The following is a 20,288-nucleotide window of genomic DNA, read 5'->3' as shown; positions in this document are numbered from 1 at the left end:
CACCGCGCCATCGCTAGTCAATAGTGTGACCTGCACTGACCTGTATCTTCCAAACATTTCAGCACTTTTGGTCGACTATACTAGCTGTTTTAATAGTCTATTCTTCTTCAAGGGATCTTCTACGATTGTCCTAGTTAGAGACCTGTTCATGTCTGATATACCAAATTACTCTCTCCAATATTTTAAATACTTTTCTTCAGCAAAGCCAATTTTGTTAAACACAAATTAGTTAATGTAGCTTTGCAGCTTTTCTTTATGCAATATTTGCCACATTTAATTTCCATTTCTTGAAAAAGAGCATTCTAATTTTAAAAAGTCTGCTCTTTTTTTTTTTAAAACAATTTTTATTATTATTCAAAGCAAACGTAGAGCATACAAAAAAATAATCACAGTCTGCATACATAGAGAGCGGTAAATATAGGATCCAGATACAAAAACACATGATAGGAAGCAGTACATTTATGGCAATTAGATACACCCCTCCCCCCTCAGCAATCCCTCCCCCCATTCCATCTTACTCAGTCACTTTCACTGTCTAGCGTCGGAGGGTCACACAAATATCCCATTTCCGTGGACATTTTCGATTCAAATACACTGTCTGTTCAGTCAACATTGCAAAGTCAAGGTCAGAACACCAATCCTTGACTGCCGGTACCTCCGGGGATCCCCAAAATCTAACTATGTTTCTTTTTGCATACATTATGCCTAACGTCATCCAGTCCAGTGTGGAGTGGGTGAGATCATTGGGTTCCCAAATGTTTAATAGGCAATACCGTGGGTCCGGAACTATTGAGTCCTTCACTACCTGTGACATAGTCCTCATAACCGTAGCCCAGTAGTCGGCAATGGGAAGGCAGTCCCAGATAGTGTGAAAGAACGTCCCTTCCTCCCCGCACCCTCGTACACAGTATTCATGTGCGGCTCTCCCAATCGTGTGCAGGGTGACCTAGTGTAATATACCCGGTGTAATATTTTTAATTGTACAAGTCTAAGTCTGGATGGTATAGCAACCTCCCGAGGGGAGGAAAGTGCAGTCTGCCAATCTGACTTACCAAACTCTCCCACCTCCTTAGTCCTGTTGTCCTTTAGTTTCAGAGTCGGGTCCGGTAGGTTATCAATGAGTTTACGATAAATGAATGAGGTCGCCTTTTTGGGCATGTGCTCTGTGAGGAGCCTATCTTCTAATGGGGTAGAGTCAGGAACCTTATCACCAGGCTGGATAAGTGATCCCTAAGCATGATGAATTTGCAGATATCTAAACCTTTCTGTGGGCGCCAGTTCATATTGTTCCATGAGTTGTTCAAATGTTAAGATGGCACCTCGCTTCCAGAGGTCTCCCACCGTGGATATACCGATCAGATCCCATGCCCGGAAGCCCTTACTGTTGCACAAGCGGTCCAGTTGGCGCGACGACCAAAGTGGCGTCATCTGCGTAAGGACGTCTTTACATTTAAGGCGGGCCTGGGCCTCATACCATAGTTTAACTGTGTGGGCCGTAGGGCCAAGCAATGCCGAGACGCCTCTTTTATCATAGAGTGCAGCAAACACTCCACCGCTACCTAGGTCGTACCTATCTGCTTTAAACGCTGGCTCAGTCTGGGGCGCGTGCAGCCATTGGTTTATGATCTTCAACTGAGCCGCCCAGTAGTATAGCTGGATATCAGGGAGAGCAACTCCGCCGTCATACCAGCCCCTAACTAATTTGTGTCGGGAGATGCGTGCCGGTTTGTCTCCCCAGAGGAGACCTGAGACCAGTGCGTCTATTGATCTGAAATATTTTGGAGAAACGGAGAATGGGGTATTCTCGAGAAAATAAACAAGCCGAGGCAATGTCTTCATTTTATATAAAGCCGCTTTTCCCAGGAGGGTCAAGGGCAAGGTGTTGACAGTATTGTACATCAATACGAAAACGCTCAAGACGGGGCTCCAAATTACGGCGAAAAAAGGCTTCTTGATTAGGCGTCACCCAGATCCCCAAATATTTAAAGCGGTACAAAAGGGGGTGGTGATGGACGGAGCAGCTGAATCAATCAAACACTCACACCCAGCCAAAAGATATGGGTTTAATCCATCATCGTTCTTTAGCCCACTCTGCCACCCCAGTTCTGACATGGCTATATGCAAATCAGTCTGACCCTGGGCTTCATGGGAACAGTCCAGCCCGAACTGCCAAGCCATGTCTTCCCTGGACCGGAAACAAGCTTCCGAGGACCGGTTTCTGGCATTCCAGCCGTCTTCAGCCTGGCTTGCTTGAATCCAGTGGCAAAGTGAGCAAGGGACTCACGTCTGAGCATACCCTGCCACACTTATGGCGGCCAAAAGCGGTACAAAAGGGGGTGGTGATGGACGGAGCATCTGAATCAATCAAACACTCACACCCAGTCAAAAGATCTGGGTTTAATCCATCACCGTTCTTTAGCCCACTCTGCCACCCCAGTTCTGGGCTGGACTGTTCCCATGAGGCCCAGGGTCATCTCCTCCACTGAAGATTGTTTGTGCTTCTTGTAGTTCTGGAGCCGCTGGAAATTGTCAGCTTCTGAGTGAGGTAGCCGGGTGAGTCCAGGTGTATAGCCGTGTGCGTCATGCAGGCAATTTTCAGATGTATTCTGGCTTCAAAAGGCAGCCAGTTCAGGGATTTAAAGTCAGGGGAGATATGAGAGTGTTTTTTAGATCCAGTGATGAGTCTCGCTGCTGCGTTTAGTGAAGCTCTTAGGGGTGCAGTGGTGGTTAGGGGGAGACCGCAGAGGGCGATGCTGCCATAGTCAATGCGAGGGATGACAAGTGCTTGTACTGCATTTTGGAAGTCTTTGGCTGGGAGGAAGGGTTTAAGTTTCCTCAAGGTATTTATTTGGAAGTTTTCTCCCTTAGTTGCCTTGCTGATATGCTGCTGCATGTTGATATTGGCGTCAAGTGTTATGCCTAAGGATTTTGCTGCATCCACGATGGTCGGTTGGACATTGAGTGCAGTTAGGTGTTTGAGTTAGAGATTTTCGCAGGAGGTGAGATCAGAAGGAACTCAGTTTTCATAGCATTGAGTTTGAGGTGGTTATCGGCCAGCCAGGATTGTGTGCTTCTGATCGTTGAGTTCAGACGCATAATGTCATTGGGGGATTGTAGTTTGAGATATAGTTGAGTGTCATCGGCGTACATGTGAAAGTTTACATTGGATGCTTGTAGCAAGGTGGTGAGAGGTTCGATGACTAGGTTGAACAAAGTTGGGGATAGGCAGGATCCTTGGGGGACACCTAACGATACAGGAACTGGAGAGGACATCAAGTTGTTGCTCTTGAATTTCTGAGACCTGTTGTGTAGAAAGGAGGTGAACCACTGAAGAACAGTCCCAGAAAGACCCATTCTTGTGTTTAAGATTTCGAGTAAGTTCTCATGTTTCACAGTGTCGAATGCTGACGAGAGATCAAGAAGGATGAGGAGGCAGGTATCATTTTGATCTAGAATTTGGAGGGCGTCGTCAATTATGTGAGTCATAGCAGTTTCGGTACTGTGCCCTGCTCGGAAGCCTGATTGATGAGGGTTGAGGAGATCAAACTGTTCTATGTGCTTTGTCAATTGTAGTTGCACGCATTTTTCCAACAGATTGGCGAGAGTGGGAATGTTGGTAATAGGACGGTAGTTTAGATCAGTGGGGTCGGCTGTTGGTTTCTTTAGTAAAGGTGTAACTTGTCCAACTTTGAGGGAGTCAGGGATGGTTCCTTGTTGAAGTGAGCTATTGATAATTTTAGTCCAGAATGGGAGGAGCAAAGGGATGAAGTCTTTTACCGCGTTAGCAGGAAGAGGGTCAGTAAGGTGATTGGATGGTTTCAGGGTGCTGAGTAGTCTGTCAATTTCTTCTTCAGAGTAAGTGCCAAAGGATGACCATGTCGCATTGTTTTTTTGGCTCATTGGGCGTTATGCAGTTGGGTTTGGAGTAAAGGCTTGCGTCAATGAGGAGATCGCTTCTTATGTTGTCAGTTTTTTGGTTAAAGAAAGCAGATAAATCTTCACAGGAAGGTGCATTGCCCATAATGTCGACTGCCTGGGGTTGTTCCTTGGATTGTGCTCGGATTAGCTCGAACAGTTTTCTTGGACGGTTTTTTGCTTGGTCGAGCTGGAGTCTGAAGAAATCTGATTTTGAGCGTCTTATTTTCCTGAAGTATGCGTTTCTCTTTTTCTTCAGAATTTTTAGGTGCAGTGCTGAGGGAACAGATCTCCAGGTGCGCTCTGCCATTCGCATGGCCCGTCTGTCTTCATTGAGACTCCCGTCGTACCAAGGGTTGGAGATCTTGGTGGAGACTCTTTTTAGTTGCATCGGTGCAGCCTCATTGATTATTGAGGTCATAGCGTTGAGGTAGTGGTCAGTTAAGCACTGAACGTCAGTAGCGCCGGTAGGGGGGGAGTAGGAGATTGCAGCTGTTAGGGGGTAAAGAGTTTGGATTGAGTTTCTTCAGGTCTCTTTTCCAAACTTTGGGCTTGGAGGATTGGACCGGGTTACGTTTAACTTTTTCATTGATGAAGTATGTGACAATATGGTGATCTGACCAGTCACAGGGTTGGATTGAATCAAGTTGAATAGTGCCTTCTTTGGAGATGAGAAGGTCGAGGATGGAGCCTTTGTCATGGGTCGGGCTGTTGCAAATTTGGGTGGGGTCAGAAGCGTTAAGGAAATTTTTGAGGCTATTAACCACTGCGTCATTGCAATCATTCCAGTGAAGATTGTAATCACCAAGGTAAATGTGTGTTTTGCCGTCCAGAGTTGATTGAGATTGTGTCCATGAGTTGTTGGGAGAAGGTGAGGTTGTCCCCGGGGGGGTGGTAGATGATGTGTAGTGAACATACAAGTTTGTTTTCACTGATGACATCAAGGCAGATGTATTCACAGGTGGTAAGAGAGGGGGCGGTGACTTTATTAATTGAAAAGTTGCTCTTGTAAATGCATGCGATTCCACCGCCTGTCTTGCTGGTCCTGTCAAGTCTAATGATGCAGTAGTTAGGGGGACTAGGATATCCATGATTGATCTGGGTGAATTACATTTTCAAGATGCGCAGTTAGCCGGTTGGCAATCATTTTAGCTAAAATCTTGGCTTCCGCGTTGAGTAAGGAAATCGGACGATATGACGTACACTCATCCGGGGGTTTGCCATGTTTCGGTATTGCAACGATTGTGGCTATTCGTTGATCCTGTGGCAGTTCCCCCCTACTCGGGCTATGTAAAAACATCGCCAAGAGGTGTGGGACTGTTAGCTCAGATACGCGCTTATATAATTCAATAGGGATCCCGTTGGGTCCCATAGCCTTACCCGATTGCAGGGACTGAACCGCTGCCAAAAAGTCTGCTTTTAATGAGTGAAAAGAAAAAAAAACTTGTCCGTAAACGTTTTTTTTCTTTAATGAAAAATGAATAGTGATTCTTCAACGAAGCTCATACCAATAATACCCTGCAATGCCATGCCTTGCCAGAGGCAGTTGCATCAACTTTTTTTATTGTGCTGCGCTTTTCATTTTAGGCTTTTTTCTTCTATGAAACCATTCATAGAAACATTTTTCTTTGGTTTCTGTGTTTTCCTGTGAATTCGATAAGGAAATAATTTTATGTATTACATTTTGATTTGTATTATTCCCTTCTTTTGGCAGAAGAAACCCGATCAGGATCCACATGACCTCTGTATCATGTGCTTTTCTGATTCTCAAATCCCAGGCAAGGAACACACCATGTGAAATCTTCCAAGAAAACCAAGGGTGGAAAGAGAACATTGAACTTTATGATCCACAGGAATGAGTGTAGTTGCCAAGAATCAGCTTCTGGGAGGTCAGTAGAGTGAGAAGGAAAGGATACCTACACCTACAGCTCATATCTTAATCTCAGATGACTCCACTACTAGGCAATGCAGAATAAAGTCTCATCACAAGCAACTCCTGGTTTTGATGTCTACATCTGATAGACTTCTAGCCGCATAAACCTTACCGTAGAATTCTCCCCAGGCGTCAGACTGGATCCAGAAATTATTTTGTAAGCAATAACCCTGCGCGCCGGTTGGTGACGTCGATCAGCTCTATGTGGCTTAGCCTGCACCCATGTCAGACATGGCGTTTGCAGTGTCTATATAGGCACCACCCCAGCGCCCTCACATTAGTTATTTTCTTTCCTCGACAGAGCAGTTACAAAGAGAGCTATCTCTTCAGTCTCTTTTTAACTGTGCTTTTGCAACGTTTTGTAAAAGATTTTTTGAGAGTTCTTCTCCTGGTTTGGAAGCAATGTGCACTAGGAAGACCAAATTCAAGCACTGCAGCGCCTACGCTTGACAGATGTCGGTGACGGACCCGCACATTGTATACCTCTTGTTCTTTGAATGTGACCGCGATGCGAATACCTGCGCCGATTGCCATGCCCCCCACAGCCTTTAGGGCGCAATCCCTCAAATTCCTTGCCTCCCTACGAGCGATGCCACAATGCTCTCGGTCCAGCTCGAGAGTAAGGTCCCTGGATCAATCTTGGAGTCCACGATCCTAGTTCGCTCAAAGTCATCGGGCCCCTCTGTTAAGTCCTGCAAAGAAGTCGGAGGTCTTCGACTTCACCTCGTCCAAGACGTGGGAGCATTGACATTTGAGATCTGCCAGCACCTGGACAGGCTCTGCTTTTTTCCTTGTTTCCGGGAGCAGAAGCGACCCCTGTAGCGATGACTCAGTTTTTATGGACCACGTGAGACAGGCAGCCAGAGGTAGTCAGTCAACCACCCCCCTTGGCAGCTGCAGCTTCCAAACCCCTTCCGTATGGCATCTGACCCTCATGGGCATCCAGTGGGAGGCAGGATAAGCCATCACCTGCACCACTAGAGGTCAATAACATCCCCACTGTTTGGTTTTGCAGCTAGTACACAGGGGCTACTCACTCCCCTTTGTAACCACTTCACCACCCATGTCTCCTACATGCGACAAGCTGATAGAGGACTTCCTCTCCTTGCTTCATCAGGCGGTGTTGGCTCTCTAGGCCAGGATGGCTGTAGAGACTGTGCCAGCACCAGAAGTAGCTTGTGGTTGCTATTCCTTATACTTTTCTGGTCCCCAAAAAGTATGGAGGCCTTTGTCCTATCCTCTACCTGCACCATCTAAATTTCTTCCTGAAAAAGGAGGAATTCAAAATGCTCATGTTCGCTCAAGTCCTGTCTTCCCTGGACCTGGGAGACTGAATGGTAGCATTGGACTTGCATGATTCATAATTCCATATTCCTGTTCTGCTTGCTCATAGACTTTACCTGCGATTCACTGTCGGCCAAGAGCACTTTAACTTTGCAGTTCTCCCCTTTGGCCTTGCCAGTTACTCCTGGGTATGCACAAATATGATTTAAGTGGTTGCAGCTAATCAACAAATGTTAGGGATTCCAGTCTTTCCCTACCTCGACGATTGGCTGTTGAAGGTGTGCTCGCTTCAGGCAGTCATCCCCCACCTTCAGACTACGACAAACCACCTGTACTCGGTGGGGTTCACTATCAACATTCCAAAGTCACAATCGACTCCCTCTCAGGTGCTCCCTTTCATCAGAGCTGTTCTGGACACAGTGCAGCTTTAGGATATTCAGGCTATGATACCAATGTTTCAGCCATTATCCTGGATTTTGGTACGACTGAGGCTATTGAGCCTCGTGTTCTCCTGCATCCTCCTTGTGACAAGTGCCTGCTGTCATGTGAGGACTCTGCAGGGGGACTTAAAGTTCCAGTGGGCACAGCATCAATGGAATCTCCAACATGGTCCAGATCTCGGAGAGAACCTTAAAAGATCTGCACTGGTAGCTAATGAATTGCAACAGTGGCAGACCCTTCTCCCTTCCCCAAGCGAAGCTGACTGTAGTGACAGATGCATCACTTCTAGGACAGGGCAGCAATCTGGGAGAGGTGGAGTTCAGAGGACTCTGATCTCCAGCGGAATCCAGACGCCACATCAACCTGTTGGTGCTCCAGGCGATCTGGCTGCCATTAAAGGCCTTCCTTCCTTCAATCAGAGGAAGGCTGGTACAAGTGTTCACGGACATCACCACTGCCATGTGGTATTGCAACAAACCGGGTGGGGTAGGGTCGTGGACCCTTTGTCCAGATGCTCTGCATCTTTGGACATTCCTGGAACGTCGGGGCTAATCTCTGGCGTTTAAACACTTGGCGGGCTCTCTGAACTCCAGGGCAGACCAACTCCTTTGTGGATACCTAGCTGCTCACAAATGGCATCTTCATCCTGAGGTGGCACAAGGTCTCTTCGAATAATGGGCAGAGCCTTGGTTGGATGTGTTCACCTCTGTCAAGAATGCGCATTGTCGGCAGTTTTGCACACTGGAATTTCCAAGGTAGCTCTAGTTCAGATGGGCGTTTCGTCTTGAATGGGGCTCAGACCTCCTGTATGCCTTTCCGAAAGTACCGCTCCTGCCCGGAGTTCTCAAGAAGATAGGGATCAACCGGGTCCAAGTAATCCTTGTGGCACTGGATTAGGCATGGAGAGTCTGGTATCCCGAGCTGTTGAGCATGAGCACGGGGTCCTCTGATCAGGCTGCCTCTTCGGGATGATCTTCTGTTACAGCAACAGGGCAGGGTTCTCTACTTTATACGTGGAGATTAAGCTGCAGCAGTTGACGTTTTTTTTACCTTCCACCTGAAGTCTGTAATGTTCTCTTGATAGCAAGGTGCCCATCCACCAAAATGGTATAAGTCTGAGTTTGTGGCATGGTGTACAGACAGACAAGTTGACCCTCTTTCTGCACCCGTCTCCCAGGTTCTTTTATGTTGGAGGCATGTGGGCTGCGGAATTCATATCTGTGCATAGATCGCCGCCTAGTGTTGGGTCCGGATGATTGCACCTTGTTGTCCTGGAAGAGTCTTCGAAATATCACGATAGGTGGCTCCTCCCCTGGACAATAGTGCGCATGAGCATCTTCTCCATCTTCAGATTGTTTTTTCCCGCCATTGGGTTCGGATGTTTTTCCTACACTCCAACTTCGGAATCGAAACAAAACTTTTCTAGAGGCCAAAAGGCCTTCGACTTCGACGGTATTGTTCTCACTCGGTACTTCTTGACTCGATCAAGCTTTCCATCTCGACTCGATCGTCGACGCGGGCCGTTGGGCCTTTTCGACGCCACGTGGGCCTGCTGTCGATGGAAAGGAGCCCGTTCAAAAGGTGCCCACAATGCCACTCCAAGTTCCCGCATACTGACAGACACACACAGTATGCAACAAGTGTCTATCACCAGACCACAAGGAAGAAACCTGCCCAGCCTGTGCCCAATTCCGTTCGAAGAAAACGATCCGGATTCGACGGGCCGCTAGGCAAGAGATGCAGCGTCAGGCACCGGAACCAGACAACATCTTCGAGGATGAACAGTAACTTCCAGAAGGAGAAGATTCGGATCTAGAGATCGTCACCGTCGAGGACCACTCGGACTCCGATGACGAAATCCCACTGGGGCAAATCGTGAGTACATTGCCCCCGACACAAATTACCCCGTCACAGAAGGCTCCGATCGAGGCATCGCCTAAAGGCCTTAGCCAAGATCCAAAACACCATTCGGCAGCCCTGCCGTCCGGCTCGGCTTCGAAAACAAAGAATAAGCCTTCAGACACCCCAGGTCCAAGTAACGTTAACCCGAAGAAGTTTCAACAACCCAGAAAGGTTGTCGAACCGAAGAAGGGCGTACAGCCCAAGGGCGTCGACCCGAAGAAGGCCGTCGAGCTAAAAAGCGCAGAACCAAAGAAGGCCGCCGAACCGAAGGGCGCCGACCCGAAGCAAGCCGTCAACCCAAAGAAGGCCGCTGCACCAAAAGTCGTCGAACCGAAGAAGGTCGCCGACACAGTGGGCGTCGTACCGAAGCCTGTGGCCCAGCCGGAAAAGGTTATCAAGCCAAACAAAGGCACCGACCCGAAAACAAGTGCTCCTAAAAAAACAGTCGACCCGAGAAAAATCGTCGACTCGACAAAAGACAGTCTACCTAAAAAATCTGTTGAGCACAGAAAGCGCACCGAACCTAAAGATCCGGTCGATCCGCAATAAATCGTCAAGCCAGACAAACAGCCCGAGCCGAAGAAGAGCAATAAGGCACCGAAAGTCGTTGAACCAAAAAAGGTTGTCGACCCGAAGGCAACGGTAGATCCAAAAAAGACTGAGCCAAAAAAGTCAAAGACACAGCCACGGACAGTGGAAGAAGAACTCTTCCACCCAGAGCCATCAGAGGATCAGGCAAAAATATACATTAACCCTGAAACTGGTAAAGTTACTATTTTACACAGGAAAAAGAGGCCATTGGACACTGAGCCTCATTCCCCCATTCCTCTGAAGAAAAAGGACTTTGGGACTTCTCCCTCTAGACCCTTCATTCCTTTCTATCCCACTATGCCTACTATGCCTTCTGCTCCTTACTCTCCCACTCACTCTGGGGACAATGAGGGCGACACAGATCCCCAATATGATATTAACTATCCTGTTCAGTTCGGGTCTAGTTCGCGCTATATAAAACTCTGCAAAAAAAAAAACCTCAAACTGAACCATGGGTAGAACCCACTGATCCATATGACACGCATCCCATCCCTGACACCTCCTCATACCCAACAAGGCCGTCACCTTTTGATGACACCATTGTCTTCAACCAGCTAATAGATAGGGCAGCGCAGTACCACAACGTAGACATGCGCAATGAACCTATAGAAGAGGACTTTTTATTTGACACATTCCCTACTACTGAGAAAAATGTCAGAACACTTCCTATGTTGAAAGGGGTCCTAAAACACGCGCCAGACATATTTAAAGATACAGCCAGAGCACGTGTAATCAATCCCAGGATTGAAAAGAAATCTAGAGCGGCCCCTACAGACCCTACTTATATCAGAGGTCAGTGGAGAAGTGTGGCTCACTGGTTAGAAGCGGCAGACCCTGAAGCAGAGGCCGGCCCGGGACCAGGGTTCAATTCCCGACGCGGCAGGGTCTTGGGTCAATGTTCGCGGACTCGATAATTCTCGCTTAGGTGCCTACGCTAACCATGGGTCCCACTCTGCAACTCTGGGCAATAGCTTGCTTAATCTCCACAACGGCCCTAGCAACGCCGGGGATGCCTGGCTTCACCTTGGGGTGCCCTCTCACAGGGAAAGCCAGGACGGGTTCCCCAGCGGTATACAGCGCCAGGACACCACGTAACGAGGTAACAGTGCGCTTTACAAGTATACATACATTACATTACATACATTACATTACATTACATTACAGTTGCCATTAGATTTACTAGTGGTGGCCAACGCACGCAAACAGGCCAACTCATAGACCACAGCAGAAGCTCCACCTCCTGATAAGAGTCCAAAATACTAGAGGCCTCGGGTAAAAGAGTAGCATCCCAGGCCTCCAATTCATGGAGAATTGCAAATACACAAGCTCTACTAGCTCGTTACGGCAGAGCACACTACGACCAGCTTGAAAGTTTGATGCAACACCTGCCTGAGCCTTTCAAGGCACAACCTACTGACCTCATACAGGAGGGAAAATGTATTACAAACGCCTCCATTAAATGCGCGCTTGACGCAGCAGACACTGCAGCCAGGTCCATTAACACGAGCGTCTTATTACGAAGACATGCATGGCTGCGCTTTTCTGGCTTTAAGAACGAGGTGCAATCCACCATTCTTAACCAACCAGTCAATCAAGACTTCCTTTTCGGGCCTGCACTTTACACCATTTTAGACAAAATGAAGAAGGATATGGAAACTGCAAAATCAATGGGTGCATTGCAGTTTCAACAACACAGAGGTTCCTTTCGACGCTCCTCATACAGAGCAGCTACACGAGGCAATACTTCACAAACCTCATCTACATACAAAAGCAACACACAAGGTTCCTTTAACAAGAACTCCAACAGAGGAGGTTATAGGGGCAACAATAAGGGACGAGGACGTGGAGGCAATAACACCAGAGCCTCCACTGCCACAAAACAGTGACTTCATCACACTACCTCCAGACCACCTAACACCGGTCGGAGGCAGGATTCAACAGTTCCTACCTGTCTGGAACTCCATTACCACAGACAGGTGGGTGAGACAAATTATCCAGTATGGTTATTGCCTAGAACTCACTTCTACTCCACCAAACATACCACCCAGACACCGTCCTATGTCCAATGAACACATCACCCTGTTACAACAAGAGGTGAAATGCATGCTGGAAAAGGGGGCCATAGAGCCAGTCCCTTTCCAACACCTAGGGACAGGAGTATACTCATTATACTTCCTTATTCCCAAGAAGGACGGTTCACTCAGACCAATATTGGACCTCAGACCCCTAAATCAATACATACTTTCGGAGCACTTCCATATGATCCCACTACAGCAAGTGCTCCCGCTGCTCCAGCAAGGAGACTTCCTAGCTACATTGGACCTCAAGGATGCGTATTTTCACATACCCATCTATCCAGCTCACAGGAAATATCTTAAGTTCACAATAGAAGGTCAACACTATCAATTCAAAATTCTCCCCTTCGGGGTAACCACGGCTCCAAGAGTGTTTACAAAATGCTTCGCGACAGTAGCTGCACATCTCAGGAGGCAACACATCCACGCGTTCCCATATCTAGACGATTGGCTAATACAAGCAAAATCCTACAAACAGTGTGCAAGAGACACGTCTCAAACACTTCAGCTGATACACAGCCTAGGGTTTTTGATAAACTACCCAAAATCGCATTCTACAACCATCCCATATACAACTATCTCAGTGGCAAAGGCATATCCAAACACAGCGAGGATAGCCAGCATGCAGATACTCATTCGCAAATTTCTGCCACAACACTCTTTGCCAGCTAGAGTCTTAATGCAGCTCATAGGCATGATGGCGTCCTGCATATTCATTGTCCCCCATGCCCGACTTCAAATGCGTCCATTGCAAGAATGTCTAGCACGGCAGTGGAACCAAGCTCAAGGACAACTAATAGACCTAGTGTTGGTAGACAGTCGCACTTACAACTCTCTGCAGTGGTGGAACCCACTAAACCTTTCCAAGGGGCGACTGTTCCAAGAGCAAGTTTCACAACTAGTACTAACAACAGACTCATCACTGACAGGTTGGGGAGCCCACCTAATTCAATACACAGTACAAGGGCTCTGTACAATCAAACAAAAGAAACTGCATATCAACCAACTAGAGTTGCTAGCAATATTCCTAGCTCTAAAAGCATTCCAAAAATACCTGTACAGCAAGACTGTGTTGATCCGGACGAACAACATGACAGCCATGTACTATATCCAGAAACCGGGAGGAACGCACTCCCCACAGCTGTCCCACTTGGCACAGAGCATATGGAAGTGGGCAATTCCATAAGACATCTTTCTCCTGGCAGAACACCTCCCAGGGAAAGACAATCAAATAGCGGGTCTGCTCAGCAGACACAGCCAACAACTACACGAATGGAAGATTCACCCCAAAGTTCTCCAACCATTCTTCGATCAGTGGGGGCATCCAGACATAGACCTGTTTGCCACAAACAAAAACTCAAAATGCCGGTACTTTGCCGCCAGGTTCCCACATCAGTCGTCATGCGATATGGATGAACTCGTCAGGCAGATTTGCGTACGCTTTTCCCCCAGCACCACTGATTACGCTGGTGGCACGCAAACTGTGGCAACAGTCACTCACACTGATCCTAGTTGCTCCCACATGGGCGAGACAGCCATGGTACACAACGTTCCTGGAACTCTCAGTAGTTCCTCATCAAAGGCTGCGCCTCGCACCCCATCTTCTAACTCAGAACCATGGAGAAATCAGACACCCAGATCCCAATCAGATGAACCTAGAGATCTGGCTCCTGAAATCTTAGAATTTGGATACCTTAACTTGCCTCCAGACTGCATGAACATCATTAAGGAGGCAAGACGACCAACTACTAGAGCATGCTGTGCAGCTAAATGGAAAAGATTTGTGATTTACTGCAACAATAATCAAATCAACCCATTAGATGCTTCCATTCAGAACATCATATGTTACCTACTGCATCTTCACAGATGCAAACTAGCATACTCTTCAATAAGACTACACCTTGCTGCTACAGCAGCATACCTTCAAAACAGGCAACACCTTTCACTGTTTAGAGTACCAGCAATCAAGGCTTTCATGGAGGGGCTTAAAAGGGTGATTCCTCCAAGGCACCCACCTTCCCCAGTCTGGAATCTAAACATAGTACTTACCAGACTTATGGGACCTCCTTTCGGACCTCTACACTCCTGCGATTTGCAATTTCTAACATGGAAGGTGGCATTCTTGATTGCCATTACCTCACTCAAGCGAGTTAGCGAGCTACAAGCACTAACAATTCAAGAACCTTTCATGCAAATACATGCTAACAGGGTAGTTCTTAAAACAAACCCTAAGTTTATGCCAAAGGTCGTATCCAGTTTCCATATGGTGGAAGAGGTGTGGCGCCGCGGCCAGGGCGACTGATGCTGGAATTTGGGGACCACGGTTCGATCCCCGGCTCCGGCGGCAGGTCAGCCCAGCACCATGTGACTCTGGGCAATAGCTCGCTTAATCTTCCCGACGGCCCCCCAGCGCCTAGAGACCCTTACGGGTGATTGTGCGCTTTACAAATGTGGACTTTACTTTACTTACTTTACTTTATTAATCAATCAATAGAACTGCCAGTGTTCTTCCAAAATCCAGTCAATAGCGGAAAGAGCCCTACACACACTGGATGTCAAGAGAGCTCTGCTTTATTATGTGGATAGAACAAAATCATTTAGAAAAACAAAGCAATTTGTTGCTTTTTCACCACAACATAAAGGGAATCCCATATCAAAGTCAGGAATAGCCAGATGGATAGTTAAATGCATTCAGATATGTTATCAAAAGGCTAAACGCACTTTAACTGTCCCCCCAAGAGCACACTCCACGCGAAAAATGGGGGCATCCATGGCTTTCCTAGGAAATATTCCTCTTGAAGACATATGTAGAGCAGCCACATAGACTACCATACACACCTTCACAAAACACTACTGTGTAGACGTGCAAGCAAAACAGCAAGCTGCTGTAGGCCAGGCTGTCCTCAAAACTCTTTCAAATTGCTGCAGCTGGCACAGGTAACCACCTCTAGAGGAGATACTGCTATACAGTCTATGCACAGATATGAATTCAGCAGCCCACATGCCTCAAACGGAATATGCTACTTACCAGTATGCATCTGTTCTTGGCATGTAGGGCTGCTGACATTCATATTATGGAGCATCCTTCCTACCAAAGGTGGTAACTCCCTTTCATGTACACTAATCCATCACCTTGCTTACCTTTTACGCTCCGACTCACCCCTCTAAAGAAGAGAACAAACTCCATTGGCTAAACCCAAAGAGAGCAATGTTGTTCTACCCTGACCCCACAAAAGCTTATAGATAGTGCTCTACATCAAAATCTGCTACGCATTGGCCAGAAACCAACAATCTGAAGGATTTTCGTGCTCACTCCACCAAAGCCGAGGCTGCAACCACTGCGTTAGCTCAAGGCCTCCCTGCACATGTTTACGTAGCACTTCTAAGGTAAGGAATCTGCGGCTAGAAATCTCTATCAGATATCCAAGTTCCTTACCTTTGTTAATGCCTTATCTGGTAGATATCGATCTAGCTGCAGATTCTTTACTGACACACCCATCCTCCCTGCTCTGCGAATGGATTACAGAGTATGGTACTGTTCCCCTTTCAAGTGCACTAGTTTCACACACCAGTGGCCCATGCTATTCGTGGCTCTGCTCTTCTGGCAAGGGAAGTTTTGAAAAGAAACTGAATTCAACGCCCTCATCACTTCCAGCACTGATGCTACCTACTGGTGTGCAGGGAAAAAAAGAAATCTGCATCCAGTCTGATGCCTGGGGATTATTCTGGGGTAAGGAATCTGCAACTAGATCATTTCTATCAGATAAGGCGTTACCGAAGGTAAGTAACTTGTTCTTCTACCCAAGGTTTTCTCTTCTTTCCACATCAATGAAACTATTGAACTCCAAATGTTCTTCCCTCTAACCAGACTCTGTGGCGGAGAGAACTCTTTCACAATATGAATTAAATAGAGGCCTCATGTATTTCATTGATGGGGAAAAACCCTTCCATAAGACACAGCAGCAATGTGTTTTCTTTGCTAAGCTACGCAAGGACCGTGCTCTCTCCAAAGCAGGAATAGCTCATTGAATGGTCAATCATTCAAAATTCTTTATTCTGTTAAAATAAGTATAACCATAAAAGATACCTGTAAAATATTATAAAATCATAAAATACGATCATACTATAATTTCAATACACGATCAGTGCATGGCGTATAAAATAGTAATACATTTGAATAGATCAGAGTACCAAACGTGATGGCCCACCGGCGTGGTTTTGGTCGGAGCTCCTAAACCACGCCGGTGGGATGCGACAGCGAATTCCAGAGTATGGATGGGTTTCGCAGGGGAATGTGATCAGCTGACACGGATGACCCATAAGGGAGGTGTGTGGGTATGTTGTAACTTCGCAACCTCCAGTTGTTGAATTTAAACACAAAGTGAACGAGTAAAAGGATGAACCCCTGTTAGCCCTGATGAAGTTGCGACAAAATCCAAGCAACAAAACATGTTGGCAATGAAACATTAGGTTTGTTATAACAGGAACCAATTTTAGTTTGGAAAGTTTGCAGCCCAGAATAAAATTGGAGTGGCCAGCAAGCTTTTCAATTTTAAATGGTGAGAATTACACTTATTATTTCTCACTGGGGTTTTTTTGGCTGACTTGTGCGCGAGTGAGCATTACTGTTTGTGTCTCTTCAGAAGGTGAACAAACACTGGTTTCACCTTCTTTTCCTTTCTCCTTTTTCTTCTTTTCACTATTGAGAGAGAGTTACCAATGATAAGAGGGTAAACTGGTAATTGTTAGCGAGCAACCCCGTTCGGCGGTTCTACCATGAGGTACTCTCTCTCTTCCTTCACACATTTTAGCACATGAAAGTTGGGGATTATAGATAGTAGTTGACATGCTGTTCTTCTTTCTAAATACGACACTGTGACCTATATGAATAGTTGAATTTATATAGATAAGGGAATGGAATATTATTAAGAACACTAATGCGTCACGTTAAATGGAAATTAGCGTCTATAAGGTGGGGCCCTGTGTTTATAATCGCACATCTCTTGCCTGTTAGTGACCTTATTCATGCTAGGGGCCTCAGTCAGTTTAGATACTATCCTGACCTTATTCATGCAAGGGGCCTTTGTCAGTTTAAATACTGTCCCAATTAGTTATTTCAAATAATTGTTGGCAGTTTCAAAGTGTTTGGTGTAATGCAAAGATTTTTCTCAAGCAAGTAAGGCTCTATGATTACCAAGGGTCTGTTTATATTTTATTTTTTCTCGACCTCTGTAATCTTTTCTCCATAGGTGCCATTGATGTTTACAGAGCTGTTTCTGTTTTCTGAGGTGGTCTGTGTACTAACGGGATGTCGTTTTTGGTGCTGGGAGTGCATCAGTCTCATAGAGAGCCAGAAATGATATGGCAGACTAATGCCACTTAGTTAGATGGAAGCTGCTTCATCTCTATATTCTGGATAGTCCAGCTGTGAGGTGCTGAGTTGGTGCTTTAGCTGATCTGAGTTAACTCTGTTCCAGGCTCGAGCTTTGAGCGGCCTAGGGGCAGTGTTTTGGGCCTGAGGTATTGGCTGGAGGAGGATATCAAACATTACAGCTTAATGGTCAGGCCAAGTCCGAGGTATGGATTCAAGAGTTTTAATTAAAGAGTAGTTCGAGATAAAAAGAGCTCTCACCTGGTGGCTTCAGCCCAATCACACCATGGTCAGCCTGTCTTTTGTTCCAAGGAGAAGCTCACTTTGTCATAAGGGACACCTCAGTACTTGCAAGAGCTGCAAGTTAACAGATTATGTTTAGAGAAAGGACCCAAATGGACATCGGCATCCTAGAGTTGAGGGCCGTGACTCTAAGGTACCGCTCTTTTAGGCCACAAATGCACAATTTGTCTATCTTAGTACATCCAGACGATACAGCATGCATGTATTATGTAAACAGACAAGGAGGAACACAGTCCCTCAAATTATCCAAGGAAACACAAGAAAATGAGATGTGGTGTTCTAATGTCCAATCTAGATAAGAGTGGCACATCTTCCAGGCCTATCCAATTCAGATCAGCTGAGAAGAAACAGCTGAGAAGAAGAACTGGAAATGCCAATATTAAACTCGACACCCCTTACTAGGAACATGAAAGAATGCTTACTTTGATAAAAAATTGATCACTGGCCTCTGCATATGAATTTCCCCCAATCCCACTAATGCTAAGGGTGTTGTCGTAAAGGAAGAGGAAGCCCTGGAAAGGCTGTGGGAACTAGACTTCGTAATTAATGTTTGCCAAGACTACTGGTTTGCAGAGCTACTTCTCTCAGAAAAGCAACAAATGTGATTGGAAGACAAACCTACTGTATCTCTCCAACAAGCAAATTCTCCATTCAGACCCTTGCTCTCTGAATTTGTCATCATGGCTCCTAAATATAATGGATTCTAGTTATTGGGCATTTCATAAGCTTGTAGAGAAATACTACCTTGAGCAATATCAGGGTCCACCAATAAGACGTAGACTGCAAAATGAAAGCATTTTGCGCGCATGTGTGCTCAAAAGAAATTACATTTAATAGATTTTCTCCCTTAACAAATATTACCATATCTTCTGCACCTGTCAAAGTCTGGCCTCACTCATGCTTCAGTCAGAGTATATTTGGGCTTTATTTCTCGCTTCAAGAGAACATGGAACAAACCATCCCTTTGGTCTAACAGGCTTAGTTAGGAATTTCTTAAAGGCCTCTTCAGGGTCCAACCACCGAGAAGACACCCGCCTCCATCAAGGCTACTAAATATATTTTGTTCTCCACTAATTGAGAAGGCCTTTGAGCCAAGATATAGGGAGGAACTGAAGTACATCTCATGGAAAGTAGGCCTCCCTTTAGCCCTCATGTCAGCTAGGTTAGCGAAATTCAAGCTTTTACTATTAAGGAACAATTCCTCCAATTTTAATAAGATAAGGTTATCCTAACAACTAACCTGCATTTACACTGAAGGTATCATCAGACTTTTAGCAGTATGAACCAGGAGTTCTAAAGACTTTTTCTCCAAATTTCCTTAATGCAGCAGAGAGAACATTCCATACTCTAGTTTTTCCATGTAAAATTGTAAACCTCTTTTAATATCCAAACAAATAAGGAAGTCTGGCCAATTACTCTTGGCTTATGTTGACCCACAGATAGGTCATCCTTAATCAAAACAGAGTTTAGCTCAATTGGGTGTCTTCGGCGATAGTGTTCTGTCATAAAGAAGCAGGCCCGCCATTTCAAGGGACTGTTCAAGCCCATTTGTCAAGAAGTGTACCTACGTTTACAGCCCCCTCTGCTGGTGTATCCATACTGAACATATGCAGAGCAGCAGCCTGGAAGAATAGACACATAACGCAACACTACTGCCTAGATCCAATGTCGCAAAGAGATGTGCTGTGGGACTAGCAGTCCGGTGTCATTATTTAAGTATGGTAAGGGCTTTTTCTCCTTTAACCTACTAACACTGAATATTAATAATTGTTCATTTACTTCTCGCTATTCTGATTCACCCACCTGAATCTATTAAAGATCCAATAATATATGAGAAAAAAGTTACTTCCTGTAACTGAAGTTTTCCAGTATTGGTATCTTTCATAAATTCACTTGCGACCCGCCGTTCCCCCCAACTGTGTTTCTTTAACAAGATAAATGGTTCAAAGAGAATAAGTTCTCCCTTGAAGGATTAATTTAAGTTTCCTGCTGGTTCTAAAATTGTTTTTTCAGTTAGATTAATTCCGCCGAACTATCTTTTGTTCTTTGCTGTTCATATTGCCTAGGTGCATGTGGAGTAAGAGGGCAAACCCCCTTCTAGTTGAAATAGTTCCCCGCAACTCGGGCACACTTCTAACATAAAATCATTCTACACTAGTACTATGAAATCTGAGCTTTGTGACCTGACTGAGGTTTGCTCTGATTAGTTGTTCTGTATGTTTGACAATGTTCTGCTAACTGTGTCTACCATGAGACTTCTTTGACAACTGGGATATTACACACACGTGAATCTATAAAAGATACCAATACTGGAAAACCTCTTAACATTTTTCTTATTAACTAACCTGCCCATCCACCCAGAAATAAATGTACATTTCACATTAGCTTCCTTTTCCTATTTAAGAGCACCTGAGTGAAACATTACTTTAAACTTTAGTAGCCCTGCAGTATTTTCTGCATAAAATTAGCACTA

The 20,288-nt window shown here is 45.7% G+C and overlaps 1 protein-coding gene across 6 annotated transcripts in view; it reads left to right on the top strand.

Moving 5' to 3' along the window:
* The window catches only part of SON (SON DNA and RNA binding protein), a 661,708-nt gene that overhangs the window by 235,473 nt on the left and 405,947 nt on the right, over positions 1 to 20,288 (top strand). The gene's annotated exons all lie outside the window — the stretch shown is intronic.

The sequence above is a fragment of the Lissotriton helveticus genome, chromosome 8 (genome assembly GCF_964261635.1).
Source record: "Lissotriton helveticus chromosome 8, aLisHel1.1, whole genome shotgun sequence".
NCBI lineage: Eukaryota > Metazoa > Chordata > Amphibia > Caudata > Salamandridae > Lissotriton > Lissotriton helveticus.
Note: the sequence above shows the minus strand (reverse complement) of the source record. Positions and strands in the feature narration are given on the sequence as shown.